This window comes from Zootoca vivipara, chromosome 2, assembly GCF_963506605.1.
Source record: "Zootoca vivipara chromosome 2, rZooViv1.1, whole genome shotgun sequence".
NCBI lineage: Eukaryota > Metazoa > Chordata > Lepidosauria > Squamata > Lacertidae > Zootoca > Zootoca vivipara.
Window position 1 is genome coordinate 34,094,883 of NC_083277.1, and position 20,226 is coordinate 34,115,108.

A 20,226-nucleotide genomic window follows, 5' to 3' on the forward strand; every position below is an offset into this window, starting at 1 on the left:
CCTGTCCCCCTAACAAAAATCCTGGTTACGCCCATACCGTCCTACCGGTAAAAAGGTTTTGTTTGTAGACTTCCACTTGAAGCGCAGTAGAAGATGGCTGAAAATACCATTTCTCCGGTTCCCGCAGGGTAATCAGAGGCTGTAATGGGAGTATGCAGCCTCCCAAAATCTTCCCGGGGGGGGGGGGGTTACGGGAAGACGCAGTCTCATCCACAGATGCCCATTAACCAGCTTCAACTTCGGAAGGCAGAAGGGGCTGGGGGCACTGGATGGAAAGCCCCCGTGAGAGTCTGGATCTCCTGGGTGCTGATTCTACGAGCAAACCGGGCTCCATGATTTAAGAGAAAAATTGGATTTAAGTCGTGGACATGCTTCAGATGAGGAAAGAAGATTTATTCTGCTAAGCTCAGCCACTGAGAAAATAAAAGAAAACAGAGGAATGTTTACACCAGAGCAAGAGATGGTATGTGACGGAGTGGAAGGGGGGAGCGAGAACTTTATAACTCTGCTTTACTGTGCTTTACAATTTACTTAACAAAACTCCCTCCCGAAGAGCCGTAAATAACATTTACAAAGCAAGCGAGATCAGAAAGTTGGAAATTGATTTATTTAATATGGTTTCTTAAAATATATAAACTGTGTGAATTGAAAATATAAATAATCAAAGTTTGTATTTTTGGACTTGATTGGAATGTGGCTAAAGATTCCCTAATTCATGGACATCAAAGAGAAGCAATCTCATTAGCAGCTGGAAACGTGTCAGGAAACTTCTAAGACATGACGCAGTTATAAATTAGATTCCGCCATATTGGAGACAAAGCCGGCTACAATAATAGTCAAAAGGGGAGTGAGCCGTAAATAAGACATTAGATGTGTGTTTATAGTTCTGACCTGGCAAAATCTCCCCTGAAAAAGCTATACAGTATTGAGCAGTATTGAGCAGCGGCTTGGAGAAATCACCACAGAGGCTTAAAGATTTGATTTATTGGGATTGCTTGAAGATGGCGGCTGCTGGCTGTGAGAAGGATTTTTGGATTTCTGGACTGACTTGGCAAGATACCAGCGTGTGAAGAGACAGTGCTAATTTATAGAAAGGAATCATAGGCATAAATTCACACAGAATCATATACTGTTTGGTTAAACTTGTTTGCTGGATTAACTCAGTGACTTGAAATAAGATATAAGGATAATAATAGATTATCTGGATAAGATCTGGATTATATTGATTAGAAATGCAGTGACTGTAGTCTGAAGCATGGGAAGTCAAATTTAAATTTGTATAGTTTGGCAGAAGATTTGGACTAATTGTTTAATTGATATTTGTATAATTCATATAATTGGAAAATGGATTAGATATTTAAATTGGAAAATTTAATAAAATGTTTATTAAAGAAAAGAAAAGAAAGGTTTTGTTTGTAAACAGAATATTTTCTTTATAATTTTTATAATTTATACAAAATACAATTACATAAAATGATAGGAACATGATGAAATATTGTTGAAGCAGGAAAACATAGTATCATAGAGCTAACCCCAAGGTTCATCTTTCTAGTGCAACATAGGAAACTCAGCTAAAGCATCCGTGACAGGTGGCTATCCAACCTCTGCTTAGAAACCTCCAAGGAAGGAGAGTCCACAACCTCCCAAGGGAGATCCATCTTCCATGTATCATAAAAAGTAAACAACACTTATTTAACCCCAGTTATTTGACACAGAGGGGGAAACCTACAGATACAGTCCAAAAGGTGCACAGGGATTTCTGTATGTATGGGAGAATTTTTAAAAGCAAGTGCTCCTTACTGAACCGGTGCAAAAAGATCTTGTCATCTAGAGAAGCCCCGACTACTTAGATAAAAACACCATGGCCCGACACACCCTTACCTGGGAGTAAGGCCCACTGAACTCAGTGTGGCTTTCTTCTGAGTAGACACTTTGCTATTTACTAGATGCGAGTCAGCAGCACCAGACGACCTTGGTCGGGTAGGTGCTGGGGTGGATTGCACCCTGCGCCTTGCAGAGTCAGGCCCAGGCTTCCGCTGGGCCCAGCACTGGTGGCAGCAACAAGCAGCTCTGAGCTCGCCCAACCCTACCCATTGCCACCTGACCTGGGGGTTCTAGATCACAGGTTCTACTGCTCAAAATGGGAGCCTCAGCGATCTCCCTCTCCTGCTGGAAACAACCCAGGACTTCTTCAAGAAAACGCACATGGCAAAAAGGAGAAGGAGAAGAAGAAGAAGAAGAAGAAGAAGAAGAAGAAGAAGAAGAAGAAGAAGAAGAAGAAGAAGAAGAAGAAGAAGGAGGAGGAGGAAGAAGAAGGAAGAAGAAGAGGAAGAAGAGTTTGGATTTGATATCCCGCTTTATCACTACCCGAAGGAGTCTCAAAGCGGCTAACAATCTCCTTTCCCCTCCTCCCCCACAACAGACACCCTGTGAGGTGGGTGGGGCTGAGAGACTTCAGAGAAGTGTGACTAGCCCAAGGTCACCCAGCAGCTGCATGTGGAGGAGCGGAGACGCGAACCCGGCTTCCCAGATTACGAGTCTACCGCTCTTAACCACTACACCACACTGGCTCACCAGCACTAGGCCCTGGTGGGACGCCCCCTTACCTGCCTGTGATAGATCAAGCAGATAGCTAGCCAATCAGGGTTTTGTTTTTTTAAAAAGATTCTTCCCCCTTCACTTCTCACTTCCCTTTGTGGCCCCCTAGCCTCGTGCTGTGGCCCCCATTTACGCCATTTTCACCTGTGCCCCCCTTGGACTATCCTGCCCCCCCGGGGCGATATGGCCCCCGGTTGGGAAACACTGGTAGATCTGTCTTTCCTACTGGGCTGACTGGTGTGTTGTGCCAGGGCACAGCCTCTGTCCTGCTGGAGGAGCCGCCCTCCAGCTGCTGCCCGCCTGGAGGGAAACGTGGGGGGTGGGGGGCGCCGGAGGGATCCATGCACCATGGCGCCAGATAAGCTTAGGATGGCCCTGAACACTGGTTTGCCACAGGGGGCAACTGGGCACACAGCTCTGCGTCCCTAGTCAAGTAGCTGCTGCCAGACATACAGTGGTACCTCTAGTTACGAATAACTCTACTTACAAATGTTTCTACTTACGAACGGAGCTCCGTCCGCCATCTTGGATGCGGTTTAGATAGGATTTTTTCTACTTACGAATTTTTAGATAGGGTTGCTTCGACTTACGAATTTTTTCTCCCAATGCATTCCTATGGGATTCGACTTACAATTTTTTTCTACTTACAAATGTGCGTTTGGAACGCATTAAATTCGTAAGTAGAGGTACCACTGTATACAGAACATTCAAATGTGGAAGGGTGTGTATGAGATGTGGGGAGCAACTCATAATAAGTGAAAGGGATGGGAAGCAAGAGTGCAGTCCATTGCCTTTCCTTTCTCCCTCCTGCTGATGAGCTCCCTAAGCTAGCAGGCCAACACCATGTGATGCTCCACACAATCTTTCTATTCATGAGGTTATCAGCTGCCAAAGGAATTAAGAATCAGGCCTTGGGTTTTATAGGAGACAGTTCTCAGGATTTATCTCCCATGACTAACATTTACCTTGTATTTTTTAATTGTTTAACAAACAGGGTTTTACTCGAGTTATTTGCGGGTGGGGAGTGGGAGCAGGCTACAGCTCAGTGTGACAAAAGCAAGTGCCTGCTATTTAAGGCATTACACATCTCTCAATGAACACACCTTGCAAAACACAACCTCATCTGCCTTTTGAAGAACATTCTTCTTAGAATACAACTTCCTTGATCTTCCTTTTTTATTGCATTTTCTATTTGCTTCAAAATGCTGACTGATCTGTAAATGACAAATGCTCACATGTTCCTTGCCTTATCGTAGAAAGTGCAGGTGACCTTATATGTTGTATTTCAGCAGCCATTCTTTTCCCTTAGGCCAGAGGGACCACACACAATGCTAATATGTTTTTGAGACGCTTATAGGAGATTTATGTCTTATTTCTAAGGCAATACCATATTAAGAGCCTTTTTGATGGTTATTAGAGTGTTGTATTCACTAACGCAACATTGAGACAATAAATAAGGTGGGTGTGGAAAGAAACTTCAGTGATGCCTGAATCCTGAAAATCTCAAAGTACCGTAAGCACCAGACTATAGAGGGGGAAAGTTGAAAGAATAACATTCGGTCTTATTAGATAAACCAGAAGGAAAATATTAAGACATTGCTCTTTTGCTATTAAAATGTCATTGTTTTCCATGCTGCGTCATGAATTTGAAAGACTGCTACAATCCCTAGACTAGGTAAATGGGATTAGGATTTCAGCCTTAATTATTGAATGTCAATAAGTATGAAGCGAGATTTATTTCAATTTATTATTACCTTTTATTGAATGGATTTTTAAGTATTTCTCGATCAATGTGACCCTTGTGCTTGATGACCAGAAACAAGCTTTTTTAATATGTGGTTCTACTGCTGTGAGGGATAACCGAAGATCATCTCTGTCCATTATGTTAAGGCGATTCCGCATTAGGCTGAGTAAGTAATTCACACGACCGAAAACCTTATTCTACCAAATACAAAGTTAGGAAATGCCATGAAAAACAATTTTGCTTTATCCCAAAGCTGTGGAAACTTTTTTTGATATTGTACTCTTTATCCAAAAATGGTGTTTTTCTTAACTGGAAGTTACTTTGGCTGCTATGTCGTTCTGTAGCTCTATGAGCACTTCTTGCAAAGAAAAATCAATGTCTTTTCTTCTTCTCTGTTTTCTTCATTTCTCATTTCCCTCTGTGGCCCTCTAGTCTCATACCGTGTCTCCCCCCCTTACACAATTTTCACCTCTTGGAATATTCGGGGGGGGGGCAGAGGGCCATATGGCCCCCGGTTGAGAAACACTGGTCTAGAGATCCAGCAGATTAAACATGAGTGGGAGCTGTCTGACAGTGAAATAAACTCCCACCAGATGTGGTGGACTCTCCTCCACTGGAGGTTTTTATGCAGAGGTTGGATGGCCACTTGCCATGGATGCTTTAGTTGAGATCCCTTCCAATTCTATGATGCTGTGTAGAGGGTCAGTCTGGATGGTGTTCTAAGTCTCTTCCAGTTATTTGGAACATGAATCTGTGGAGGTAGAATGCGTGAGAGCAAGCTTGCAGAACTAGTTCTTTTGTCTAGGCAGTGGCTAGTTAAGCACCATGATTAGCATATCCAAAGAAGTTGCTCTGTGAGCACCTCCATCCTATGCTCACGTTTTTTTATGTACCGTATATGCAACCTAAAGACATCGCTGCTGTAACCCCCTGGAATCTCTCACCGCTTGGAGATTGGGGTGGCGTGTAAAAATAATAATCCAGAATTGCCCTTATAGATGCACTCTCAGCCAGAATAAGAAGGTACTCCAGGGCACGAAAGCATATCCCTCTTGAAACCTACTCCCTGGCTGTAACCTCATCACGCAGAACTTTATTGAGCAAGAGTTTGCTGGAAAAGCGAACCCTTCTTGCATAGATTGATTTTCCTCTTAAGAGAGCTGCTTGCTGTGGCAGGATTCGCATGCTACCTACGCTGTACACATCAGCCGGCCCACTCACACTGTTTTGCCTGCGGGGCTTCTTTAATGCTACATCTGGCTGGGATGACTCAGGAACTTCTTGCAGCAAGTGCAGAGGAGAGGGAAGGTGGCGAATCCCTCTGGGTTTTGCTTGGAAACTGAAGCAATCTTCCACTCGATCATGGAAAACTGTGCTCTTTGTAGCTGTTTGGATGGAAACTTACCGGAACAACTCTTTCAGAGGTTTCCGCTGAACTGCTGGAGCTTTGAGAAGCAGCTTTTAAGTCGCTGCATTTGAGAGATATCCTTTATCTCCTTCACTCATTGCAGCAATCACGCAATGCTTCCCTGTTGTTGGGGGCCTGGGTCCATTTCCCACCTTCTCCTATAGCCTAGGACTGCTGTATGCCTTTCATTCTGGAATTTCACCTTGATGTAATATTTTGGCTCCATATTTTCCAACACTTTGCCAATGTGCAATAAAAAAACCCTCACATTTCTTTTCACATTTTTTAAATCTCTAAAATCCTATGCCAAAATAATGTTGGGAGTAGCTTCAGTCACTTGAAACAATAGACCAAAAGAAGGGCCAGGGGAGACACCTTATAAGAAATGATTTGGCACAGTCTAATCCTGACATGGTGACACCCACATTATTGCCAGCCATACAGAAAACATATGGCTTCACAATCTGAGCATATTGGAGGCTCATGTGCTACAAAGCAACTGGGTTCTGCTCCAGAAAGGGAACATTTTCAAAGTTTTATTTTACAACCATGAGGACTAGAAACACAGTCTTCAATTTCATCAAGGGCACGATGTGTCCATGTGTCCAGGTTTATGGAAGGCAGCAGAAATGGTAGAGGGCAGGGAGGTTAGAGACTGGGAGGGGTAGATCAGGCAGTGGGTTAAGGAGGAGGAATTTGAAGAAAGGAAGGATAGATAACACCTGGCACAAAAGGGATGTTGACTGAGTTGGGAAAGTAAAGGCCTTGAAGGGAGGAGCCAAAGGAAAAGGGGGTGGAGTGTATACAGAAATGGAATGCTAGGTAGACATAAATGTTAAGCCTAAAGTTTAGCAGCGGTGGAGCAAGCCGATCGGGCGTCTGGGGCAGTGCTCACCCGCGGGGCCAGCTGCCCACGGGGCGGGGCGAGCTGCGTCAAGATGCTCCGCGGCGGTCTCCAAGGAGTCTGCCTGTCTCCTCCCATTCTGGGGGAGGTGGCGGGTGGACTGTTTGGGGCAGTACAGAGCCTGCGGGCACCCAAGCCACTGCATCACTCCCAGGAGAGATGTGTGGCTCAGGCGCGCTGCAGGCCCCACGGTGAGTGCCGCTTGGCATTTTGTTACCTCAATAGTGACACCTGGGGGGCGGCCCGCCCCCACAACACACACCTTCTCCACCCCTGAAGTGTAGAAAGCTGAATGAGAACAGAGTCCATTACAGGGTAGGGGGCTCAGGAAACTGAAAACCAGGGGCCTGAGGAGTGGGTGGATGAAGGAAACTGAGATTTGAGAGGGCAGGAAGGAGGCAAGGAATTCCAGAGTGAGGGAGCCAAAGTGAAACTGTCCATGGAACATTCTCGTGCATGGCTGAGGCAATAGAAGCAGTGTGCTGATTGCAGAAGAATGTATGAGTCAGGCAGGACAAAGAGTTGGTGGGAAGAGGCTGAATATCACAGCCTCATCAGAACAACCCAGCCAGCCCTTTGGCTGCAGTTTGCATGAAATGTCACGATTTCTGGATAAGTTCCGAGTCAGATCTAGCTCTTTCTCACTGCTAACTGATTGTTTGCCATTTAACTTTATGCCAATGCTAGTCTGGGAGAAGAATTGGCTCCTATAGCTTGTCATGCCACTGTTGCTATTATTATTATTATATGATTATAATGATCTATGCTTCTACCATCAGTTGTAGGACAGGCAGGATTTCAACAGATGAAATGTCCTCATCACTGGATCTTCGTGGCAGGACCAGCTTTGCATATTACAGTTCTTCCCATGCAGCTATTAAAATGCATCTGCCAGAGGGTTTTTTTTTTTAAGTGTTAGTACACTTAACACAACATGCCTACTTTTCCATTGTGTTTTCCATTTTGTACCTAGTATTGCCTGTGCTAAGTGCCCCAGCAGCTTTTTATGGTGGCAGCTGTTACTGATAATTTTTGCAGTGACAACTTGCCCATTTTGTACCAATTATCTAACCTTTGGCATGCGTGGCATTTCATTGGCTTAGGTGGAAACTGCACAGTTTCAAGGGTGTGTGTGTGTGTGTGTTTAAAGCAAATAGTTGGCTCCAATAATAATGTTGTAGTAGCAGTAGCAGTAATAGTAGTAATAGTATCCCACCCATCTGACTGGGTTACCCTAGCCACACTGGGCGGCTTCCAATGTATACAAAAACATACTACTACTACTACTACTACTACTGTTTTGTTGTTGTTGTTTAGTCGTTTAGTCATGTCCGACTCTTCGTGACCCTATGGACCAGAGCACGCCAGGCACTCCTGTCTTCCACTGCCTCCCGCAGTTTGGTCAAACACTGTCCAACCATCTTGTCCTCTGCCGTCTCCTTCTCCTTGTGCCCTCAATCTTTCCCAGCATCAGGGTCTTTTCCAGGGAGGTTTGTCATTGCTTTTCTCCCAAGAAGCAGGCGTCTTTTAATTTCGTGACTGATCTCACCTTCTGCAGTGATCATGGAACCCAAGAAAGTGACATCTCTCACTGCCTCTATTTCTTCCCCTTCTATTTGCCAGGAGGTGATGGGACCTGTGGCCATGATCTTGGTTTTTTTGATGTTGAGCTTCAGACCATATTTTGCGGTCTCCTCTTTAACCCTCATTAAAAGGTTCTTTAATTCCGCCTCACTTTCTGCCATCAAGGTTGTGTCATCAGCATATCTGAGGTTGTTGATATTTCTGCCGGCAATCTTAATGCTGGCTTGGGATTCATCCATTCCAGCCTTTCTCATGATGAATTCTGCATATAAGTTAAATAAGCAGGGAGACAATATACAGCCTTGTCGTACTCGCTTCCCAATTTTGAACCAATCAGTTATTCCATATCAAGTTCTAACTGTAGCTTCTTGTCCCACATAGAGATTTCTCAGGAGACAGATGAGATGATCAGGCACTCCCATTTCTTTAAGAACTTGCCATAGTTTGCTGTGGTCAACACAGTCAAATGCTTTTGCGTAGTCAATGAAGTAGAAGTAGATGTTTTTCTTGAACTCTCTAGCTTTCTCCATAATCCAGCGCATATTTGCAATTTGGTCTCTGGTTCATTTGCCCATTCGAAATCCAGGTTGCACTTCTGGGAGTTCTCAGTCCACATACTGCTTAAGCCTGCCTTGTAGAATTTTAAGCATAACCTTGGTAGCGTGTGAAATGAGCGCAATTTTGTGGTAGTTGGAGCATTCTTTGGCACTGCCCTTCTTTGGGATTGGGATGTAGACTGATCTCCAATCCTCTGGCCACTGCTGAGTTTTCCAAATTTGCTGGCATATTGAGTGTAGCACCTTGACAACATCATCTTTTGAAATTTTAAATAGTTCAGCTGGAATACCATCACTTCCACTGGCCTTTTTATTAGCAGTGCTTTCTAAGGCCCATTTGACTTCACTCTCCAGGATGTCTGGCTCAAGGTCAGCAACCACACTACCTGGGGTGTACGAGACCTCCATATCTTTCTGGTATAATTCCTCTGTGTATTCCTGCCACCTCTTCTTGATGTTTTCTGCTTCTGTTAGGTCCTTACCACTTTTGTACTACTACTACTAATTTATTTATATCCCACCAATCTGGCTGGGTTTCCCCAGCCACTCTGGGTGGCTCCCAATTGAATATTAAAAACATGAAACATTAAAAACTTCCCTATAAAGGGCTGCCTTCAGATGTCTTCTAAAGGTTCTATAGTTACTTTTCTCCTTGGCATCTTTGTCAAGAAGATCTTCCCCAATTATTATAATAACAGGACACAGTATTTTCAAAGAATGGCAGAAAATAATATCTAGATTCATATGGCAGGGGAAGAAGCCCAGGATAAAGCTTAAACTGTTGACAGACAAACGAGAAGGGGGGGGGGCGGTTCTCACTGCCAGATTTTCAACTCTACTATGAAGCTTCAGAGAAGTGTGACTAGCCCAAAGTCAGCCAGTAGCTGCATGTGGAGGAGCGGGGAAGCAAACCTGGTCCACCAGATTATGAGTCCACCGCTCTTAACCACTACACCACCCTGGCTCTCATAGGATTATTGTGCATGGCTCAGTCCTACACAGAGCTACATAGGAGTAAGTCAAATCCAAAGCAAAGGGATTTGCTCCTGAGCAAATGAAAACAGGATTGCAGCTCACATGAACAAATATCCAAAGTATGGTAATAACTGGGCAGGATTTTCCTATTCATATTTTCCCACAGGTTATTTTAAGTTCACATGGTTGTTTTTGAGGTGGCACTTCCATGGCAGAGTAGTTTTGTGAAAGCAGCTCTGCATTGCTAAATGTCAAGTCCCATGTCCTGAAAATGTGAGATTTGGGGCATGTTCAAACATCTCGGGGCATTTTCACCCGACTACTTTATTACATGTAAATGGAATAGGAAAGTCACTTCAGGGGACTCTTCTGCTTCAGAATAAAGAGGTGTGTGAACTGTTAATTGGGTATTTAGAGGGAAACAAACATTCATAACAGATTAGACCAGGGGTCAGCAAACTTTTTCAGCAGGGGGCCAGTCCACTGTCCCTCAGACCTTGTGGGGGGCTGGACTATATTTTTTTTGGGGGGGATGAACAAATTCCTATGCCCCACAAATAACCCAGAGATGCATTTTAAATAAAAGGACACATTCTACTCATGTAAAAACATGCTGATTCCTGGACTGTTCGCGGGCTGGATTTAGAAGGCAATTGGGCTGGATCCAGCCCCCGGGGCTTAGAAGAAGAAGAGTTTGGATTTGATATTCCGCTTTATCACTACCCGAAGGAGTCCCAAAGCGGCTAACATTCTCCTTTCCCTTCCTCCCCCACAACAAACACTCTGTAAGGTGAGTGGGGCTGAGAGACTTCAAGGAAGTGTGACTAGCCCAAGGTCACCCAGCAGCTGCATGTGGAGGAGTGGAGATGCGAACCCGGTTCCCCAGATTACGAGTCTACCACACTTAACCACTACACCACACTGGTTTGCCTAGACCATATAAAGCAATGATGGGGCATAGACAGCTATACCAATTACAGTTCAGACACTATTGCCATACTATTAGCAAACAAACAAAACACTCCCCTACCACAGTCTCAAGTTTTCTAGACATGTGCGATATATAACATCAGGGGTGGTTGACCCTGACCAGGGAATCTGCTCCAGCCCTCCCAAGCTTTGTTTTCTCTCTTCCCCTCCTCCCAGCCCCATTGCCTTTACCAAAGGTGTTATGCGATTTGAAGACACTCAAACTCAGGACAAAAGGGAGAAATGCACTAAGAGGAAGGCACACTTGGCAAATCCACACCATGATCAACTCCCGCCTGGAAACCAGAAATGTAAGATCGTCTTCCATAAACACTTACAGACCCATTTTTAAAACCGTGTTTATGGAAGACAATCTTACTCAGCTATGAGAAGAAGAAGAAGAAGAAGAAGAAGAAGAAGAGGAGGAAGAAGAAGAAGAAGAAGAAGAAGAAGAAGAAGAAGAAGAAGAAGAAGAAGAAGAAGAAGAAGAAGAAGAAGAAGAAGAAGAAGCCAGCAGTAGCAAGGAAGTAGAGAAGTAGACACAGCACTGGAGTGGAGAGTTTTCTGTGTGCACATGCAAATGCAAGAGTGCAGGCTTTGAAAAGGTAAAGCTACAATTCAGTGGGTAAGTTCTCATTAATACATTTGCTTCTCCTGAGCCATTTCTTTCTTCTTCTTTTGCCATGCCTGGTTTTCTTATATTTTGACCCTACTGAAATGGTCAAGTGTCACACCCACAACATACATTTTAAGCACTTTAATTCCGCTTTAAGGGTCATGGCTTTGCCCCCAAAGAATCCTGGAAACTGTAGTTTTTAAAGGAAGCTGAGAATCGTTAGGAGGCCGTACACAAACGACATTTCCCAGAATTCTTTGGGGGAGAAGCCATGACTGTTTTAAGTGGAACGAGAGACTTTTACATGTATGGTGTGGATGTGCTCAGCAGTCACATTTTGGTGCACTGTTGAACAGCACACATGTCTGGAAGGGTTACAATCAGCGGCGTAGCTAGCCGCCTGGCTGCCCGGGGCAGCAAACCCGAAGGCACGATGCATGCGCACACAGGAGGCATGTGACGCGGCGACGCAACAAACCCCTTGAGCAAGCCGCGGAGGGAGGCAGTCTCGCTTGCATCGGGGCTTCTTGATGGCAGCGGCCGCATCGTGCGGCGGCTGTCAGAGGTGGTCAGCCCCGTCCAGCCTGCTGCCCCCCCGCCTAGCCTTCCACCTGGGGCGGTGCGCCCCCCATCACTAGGCCACTGGTTACAATGCTGCTTCATGCTACAGATCTGAGAAAGTACACTGAACTCTTTCTTCTATGACTATTTCACTAGGGGAAAAATGCAGGCATCTGGAGTGAGAGGGGGAATAAAATAGCTACCACACACAATGAGCTGGTGAGAAACAGCCCACGATATATAGCCCTCTGGTGGTGTCATGACATCTGTTGGTTTTGCTTTATTGAGCAAGTGTGACTGCCAACAAGTGGCAAAATCCGGAGAAGCACAGTATCCATGGCAACTCCAGGCTCCGCAACCTGTGGTCATAGGAACTGCAATCCCTCCCCCCCCCCCGCTCCAAACACCCTGCACAGCACCCAGCTGTAATGTAAAGTGGGGTGAAGTCTCGGCGCATGGCACCGATCACGATCTTCTCCAGTAATTTCAGTCGGGGAAAGGTCACAGAATCTGAACGTGGACCGGAGAAAACAACACCCGTTATGTAATTCTAGATCATCCTCATTGGTGATGTAAGAGCTCGCCAGCATGGGATGTTTACAACTTACGTACCCCACATCTCCACCTGCCTGAAGGAGCCACGATAATGCCCACTTCAAATGTTTGTGCTGATTGTCGAAAGGCACGCCTAATGGTAATTGCACCTTTACAGAAGCTTGCGAATTTTCTCAGTGTGTTACATAAGGGGAAACTGGGTTGCACTCTGAAGGGTGGAGGAATATATTTTACAGCATGTGAGGAGGTGAGAAGGAAGGGTACAAGTGTGTGTGTGTGTGTGTGTGAGAGAGAGAGAGAGAGAGAGAGAGAGAGAGAGAGAGAGAGAGAGAGAGAGAGAGAGAGAGCGCATTGTGCCAGGGTTGATGTGACATGAAAACCCATCTTCTTGTCCTTTCTCCCTTAGGAAAGGATTTGGGGTAGTCTTAAAAAGAGACCAGCCAAATTCATTCACTGAAAGGGCTAGAAAACTACTGCATGGAAAGACCCTTCAAACCAGAGAGAGCATGAAGTCCAGCTGAGTTCTTCCGTCTTTTTCTGGCAATCAATCATTCCCCCCTCCCCCTCCTTAAAAAGAAAAGGGAAGAGGAGACCTGAAACCATGCCTTTCTTGCATCATCACAACCCCCCAGGGGATTGTCTGGCAGACAGGAACTGCTCCCTGACTTTCTTTCCTTGTGAAATGCTTGGCAGGGGAAAGAAAGAAAAGGGGAACTTCCAATAGCATGATCTTGGGAACCTCTCCAGCCCTCTCAGGGGCTCTGTCCTCTTTTAACAGACTCACAGAATTGTAGCGTCTCATGAGCTATTCCTCAGGATACCATGTGGCCAAGCCATCTACAGGGCAGATATTGTTTTGTTTTATAGCTGGCCCTGCTGGGGGACACCCAGCTGCATCCTGCAGACATTACTGCATTTGTACGGCTGCATCATAAGGAGGTGCATCAGGACCAGGTACCGTAAGTACAGGGAGGAATGGCAAGAGACGTGGAAGGGCCCAGGATCGGGATGAGACGGTGCCATTGATTTCTAAGTTGTAGATACACATCTCTAGCACAGGGCAAACGTCCAAAAAGGAGGGAGAGGGGGAGAGACAACTGTATGTGGCACCGGAGCCAAGTCAATCTAATCTAAGCAGAAAGTTGCCTTAGGCTGACCGCTCCCTTACGCTGCCCTGTGTGCTTCACCTTCCCTGCACAATGCAGCAGTTTTACAACAGGCATCCTTGGGACAGATGGCAGCCGTAGGAGGTGGGAGGGCAGCAGTTGTGTGCTGTGCTCCTGCCACGTGTGAGACAGCAGGAAGGATTGGTGCAGCACAACCTTTTCTCTGCTCTGGCATAAGAGATGCAAGGGAGGCACGGGAGCTGGGCAAGCTCTGCAGCAGCTAATGAGGATGTTCTCCCGGAGTGGCAAAGATGCAAAGCAAAACTACATTATGGTGCAATTCCCCAGCATGGTTTTTGCACGTGGCATCCTATGGTCTGGATTGTGTAGGCTGATCTGTGGCGAGTAGGTGGGGCAGAGGGAGGATGGAGGGAGAGAGAGGGAGAGAGGGATGTGTGTTCCCTACTCTCTTCCTAATTGTGATAACCATTGACACAGGTAAAAGGTATATTTGTTTTGTGTCAAGAAAACAGTGAAATCAGGGCTAGAGTAACAGACTAAGCCTATCGTGCAAGGCACTTCCAGGCAGGTACTGGTACATAGCTGCCTTGTACTGAGTCAGACCATAAATCCGTCTAGCTCGGTATTGTTTCTACAAGGTCTGCCAGCAGCTTTCCAGGATTTCAGATGGCAGACTTTCCCACACCTACCTGGAGATGCTCGAAAATGCACCTGGGAACCCCTCCTCATGCAGAACAGATGTTCCACCACTGGGCTCTGCCACCCAAGAACCTCTATATAATAAGCTTCAAGATTACGTTGTGAGGCTGATAAGAAAAAAAATAAGTCAACAAAACCCTGCAAAAGAGCAATGAGGCCTGCCTTACACTTGTATTTACAGCAAGTTTGTGCATTCATCAAATCATTCAATTGTAGAGATGGAAGGGTAGCGGAGGATCCTCTAGTCCAACCCCCTGCAATGCAGGAATATGCAGCTGCCCATTATGGGGGTCGAACCTGCGACCTTGGCATTATCAGCACCATGCTCTTTGGCCCTCCAAACAGCGGCGTAGCTAGCTGCTCAGGTGCCGGGCACCCGGGGCGGGGGGGGGGGGCAAGCTGCCATGGGTGGTTCTGGCCGACCACTGGGTGGGAAGAGCTGGGGCAGTCTGTCCGCCACCTCCCCCTCTGCTGGAGAGTGGTTGAGAGGGAGCAGCCTGCAAGCCAGCCCTACAGCCCCAGTGTCGCCCCGCCCCTCCCCCCTTCCTCTGGTACTGCCTCCAGATGTTGCTGAACCACAACTCTCATCAGCCCCAATAAGCATAGCCAGTGACTGGGGACAGTGGGAATGGTACTTCACCAAAATCTGAACGACCAAAGGTTCCCCATACCTGGTTTGTCAATAAGCCAGGGAGGCGCTTCTGGGGCCATCATTGCATATCTTTAAGCGCCAGGCAAAAATGTTTCTCTATAACCAGGCCTCTGGCTGATTGACATCCAATGCCCTTTTAATTGTGTTGTGGGGGGGGATTATTGGTTTGTTGTTGTTCTTATTTTATTACCGTATGTTTTTTGTGGTTTTCATATTGTGTTTTTTATGTTATGAACCACCCTGTGATTTTTTGAATGAAGGGCAGTTTTCAAATTTAATAAACCATAATAAAAATAGTTATGTTCAGTGGGACTTGCTTCCAAGTAGATGTACACAAGATCACAAGCTAAATGCCACTGAACATAGACATCAACAGGTGGCCAATCTTCTACATGCTTACTTGAAAGTAAATCCCACCATGTACAATGCATCTTGCTTCCGTGAATAGGATTGCAGCCATGCAATCCAATTCTAGACATGCTTACTCAGAAGTAAACCTTGCTATATTTTGTGAGACTTACTGTGGGGCTTATTTATATGCAAATATGCATAGGATTACATTCTCTCCTACAGTGGAGCATATTCTCAGATGTGCCTATAAACAACAGTGTGCAACTATGTACAACTACAGTCCCTCATTTCAATATGAGTTTGTCAGACACTTCTGCTTTCAAATTTAGGATCTAATAAATTCATAAAACTGCTGTTAGCGACCAGCTCATTACTTAAACCAGAATTTCAAAGTCCAGTACCATGTTAGAAAATACCCTCCCAATGATGTTTTTATTCATAAATCCCTGTTCTGTGCGCATTTACACAAAAGTAAGCCCTACTGAGTCCCCCGAGAGTGAACTCAATGGTGTATATATATGTGTAGACTATGTGGCGTTTGTGATATACTAGCACAAGCCTTGACACACTGATGCCGTTTCTTTACTGCTGTTGATGTTTTTGGGGTATTTGATCTTAAATATTTTCTCAAAGGAAACTATTCTTATGCTGAGTCAGACCATTGGCCCATCTTGCTCAACACGGACCTCTCTAAAACAACTGTCAACAGCTCTTCAGAAGTTCAGACAGGGGTCAGATGCCAGGGCCTGAATCTGGTGGGATCTTTTTTCAGGCAAATCATGTGCTCTGCCACTGAACTATGGCCCGTCTCCTCTTGTGTGTGACTCACTGCAAATTACTCATTAATGAATGCACTCTTGTAGGAGTTAACCCAAGGGAGGCATGCCAATGAAATTCTAACCAAGGCTGCAATCCTAGGGCCTCTCTGGACATCTTTTTTTATTGTGCATTTGTGGAGGCTTGTGAAAATGATGCTATCAGTGGTGGACTGGTACATGCTCCACACATTCAATACTTTTTGAGCCTGCAAAGGTTTTGGGGTGGTCACACTGCAAATTCCCTCAGAAGGTGGCAGACTGTCTTTCCTTGGAGGCTTTCAAGCAGAGGTTAGATCAGGGGTTGGCAAAATTGTTCAGCAGGGGGCCAGTCCACTGTCCCTCAAACCTTGGGGGGGGCGGGGGGCAGAGGGACGATGAGCGGTGTGTGTGTGTGAGAGAGAGAGGGAGGGGCTGCTTTAAATGGCGACCACTCGAGAGGGGCACTCAGCCAACCGCGGCTCCTGTTTCTTGCGAGCAGCAGGGACTGGCGGTGGCAGCGGAGGGACGATGAGTGGCACACGAAAGGGCTCTGGAGAGGGGTTGCTTTAAATGGCGGACGGTTGAGCGATCATGCTGCTGCTGGCACCAATCAAAGCCCAGCCCCCTCCCTCTGCAGGGCGGGGAAAAGCCAGGAGGGAGGGAGGAGGCACTGCCGCGGTGTGTGAGGGAGGGGGCAGGCGGGAATGGCGCAGCCCGAACGATCAGAATTAGAAAAATGCTGATGCACGCGGCGATTCACGAACCGTCCGCGGGCCGGATCCAGAAGGCAATCAGGCCGGATCTGGCCCCCGGGCCTTAGTTTGCTGACCCATGGGTTAGGTGCAGAGCAGAGCATCCATCATGGATGCTTCAGCTGAGAGTCCTGCATTGCAGTGGGTTGGACTAGAAGATCCTCAGGGTCCCTTCCAACTCTAAGCCTCTATGATTCTGTGCTTCATTCACGGCAACATCTTGCTGACATCTCATCAATTTTTATACCACAAACGTCCTGGTTTATTTTCCTTCTGCTTTCGTTGTACAGTAGCCCCTCAGGACAATAATTATGAGGCGGCATCAGGGAGGCATCGTAGAACAAATAATGAACTTGGAGAAGTCCCCACCAATGGACTGTTACTATGGCAAGAACGTGTTGCAGAACGGCTAAGAGTATGGTGCTGAAAATACCGATGTTGCAGGTTCGATCCCCATAAGGGACAGCAGCATATTCCTGCACTGCAGGGGCTTGGACTGATCCCCAGGGTCCCTTCCAATTCTATGATTCTGTGAAAACAACAAAAGCAGCCCTTGTGCTTCTTGTAGGCCCATGTGGCTGATTATTAGTGTAAGGACAACAGTACACACACAGAACCGGTGGGAGGGGCTCCCCATTGCTCAATAGTGAGACTAGGAGAAGGGAGTCTCCCATTCCTCCTTGGCTGGGAGAATAATGCCTGTAAGAGTGGGCAGAATTAATCACAGGGAGGCGAAAAGCTCAGCTGCCTTGGGGTGGAAAATATTTGGCAGCATGTTGCATAAGGCCTTTTGCTGCCCAAGAGCAGTGTGCAGCGCATGTTGCCACCGAATACCAGCAACTGCTTTGCATGTGAGAATCACAAGCCAGGACTTCCCTGCTGACAGGAACGTGGGAAGGGGGGGAGGGCATCCTTTGTATGCTCTGTAAATTAAGCCACCTACCTTGTGAAACAGGAGCACACAGCTTACAAGGGAACTGAACCAAGTTACCTGAGCCCAAGGGATTTTAAAGACAAGAGATGCTTGCAAGATGTTTATTTCCACCCACCCTCACTTTTGGACTCTGCCAGCTTCATTGATCCCTGTCACGGATGATGCTAGTTATTAGCAAAACACAGGAGTCGTCAGTCCTAGTCCTTTATCTGGAAGCATCTATAATGGACCCAATAATGCTTCAAAAAGCAACAGGCTTATAATTTCATTAGCTTGTACAATAACCAGTGGTGGTTTTGCACTAGCAGAAAGTGCTTCTGCTCATACAAGATGGGACACCCAGTTTTTCAGCGATGCTCTTACCTGCTGCAACCCTCTGCTATATATCCCATAATGCTCTGGAGGCTCCCCTAGCCTTCAGGAGCAACTTTTTCTTTCTTTTTTCGAGGCTGCAGTGCGTAGGGAGGTTCCATGAAGCAGTTTCTGCTAGCTCAAAGCCAACACTGAATACAACCCGTTTACATCTATGCAGTTGTTGGCATCTGTCTGCCTTGGGAGACAACTGAAGAGGGCACCTTCAGGGGTGAAGGCAAGCCATTGGAGAGTTTACAGCGTCACCTGTGGCTGTAGAGACTGTTATGGGAGAGGCATGTTTTGTTGCAGCTGGGGCAGGTGAAGATTGTACCATGGCATTTAAGCACTTTATTGACCAAACACTGCCCGGCTTAAGGCGGGTGGTAGAGTTCCAAACAGTTTACTTTTATGTAAAGATGAATACAGTAGGGTCAAAACCACAGGAATATTTCCAGTAGAATAGTATCCATAGACAAGCCAGTAAATGCTGGTCTATATCTGGCATAACTGATCTTCAACCTTTAAATTGCTTAATAGTTCAGTTTCTTTAAAAAATAATAATAATGCAATAAACCTAGGTGGGCAAAGAATTCTATTTTTAAAAAATAATGTCATCCAACTGCAACAGATTAAAATGCAAAGAACTGCAGAAGATGAAGCCTTCGTGAGTTAAAAAAAAAAATTGTTGGTATAGAGTCTGTTGGGCTCAGAAGCATGCCAATGGTCTGACATGCCATATATATCTATATGTGGCTGGTACATGAATTGTCATATAGATTGCCCAACCAGCCTCCAAGGGAATTTTGGAGCAAGACGCACATGACATTTGTAGGATTGCAACAAGGAGTCTATTGTGTAGACAGCTCAGAGTCAGGAATATTGCCAAGAAGACCTATGCTCTCATTGTTTCCTTAGTAGAAGAAAAAAGTCTGGGCATGATTTTGCCCACAACTGTAGAGATGGTGCTAGGGTTCAATCTCAGAATTTTCTTGTTCTATTATTATTTTTAAGACACTCATTTGCTGCTCAACCACATCCTTCCCTACTAAGATTCCCAAGATCAGAGCAGTGAAACCAAAAGTAGGTCAGGAGTTCTCAGCTTTATTCTCACAAGCCATTTCCCCCCGTTAAGCCTTTTGATGACAACAGTGATCAAGTAGTTATAGCCTGCTCTTCATTTAATGTGTCAACCCCAGAGCTGGGAAAAATGAAATAAATTAACAATAAAAATATACAGAAAAAGGAAAAAAAAAATATGCAAAAAGTGCAGAATCCCATTTTTTAAAAATCCAATAAATAGCATAAATTAACTATTTCCCAACGGTCGAACAAAACTAAACAGCAGTGAGGACAACAATTAGAATTTCCAATTTAACCAAATTCCTGGGTAAAAAGAAAAGACAAGCAAATGGTCTTAGCAACAGTTCCCACCCAGAGGCAGCCCACTCACACCCCATTTGCCCCTTACCCCAAAGGGGCCTCATTCTGTGCCAACCAACTCTCACAACTTCATGCCTTTCACCCCCACGCTCTCTCCCTGAGTGGCATTATTTGTTGGCCATAAGGATGCTCAGCAACACCCTCCCCTTTCCACAATAGCAGAGTATCGGACTTGAAGACACTGGGCTGTTAGGGGCGATCGACTCAACTATCCACCCAACAGCTGAAACCAATAGCACATAAATGTGTAAGTACAGCTTAAAGATTGTAGTATATCGTCTTATATGTTAGCAGTAAATCCTACAAGCCTGTTGTGTATACCAGGGGTGGCCAACTTCCAAGAGACTGCGATCTACTCAAAGAGTTAAAAACTGGGAGTGAGCTACCCCCTGGGGGGGGGGGGGGTTCAGGTCAAAGTTGTTGCACTTTTTTTAGTAAGGAGGAAGGCCCATGTTGGGGGGGGTTTCATGTAAAAGTTGTTGAGCTTCTTTAGGGAAGAGGACAGCAACATTGAACTTTTTTTTAGGAAGGAAAGACTTGTTTTTGGTGGTTCAGGTCATTTTAGGGGTGCAGGGCAAAGATGTTGAGCTTTTTTTAGGGGAGCCAAAGTTTTTTAGCTTCTTTGGGGGGTGCCACTGATCTACCGGTG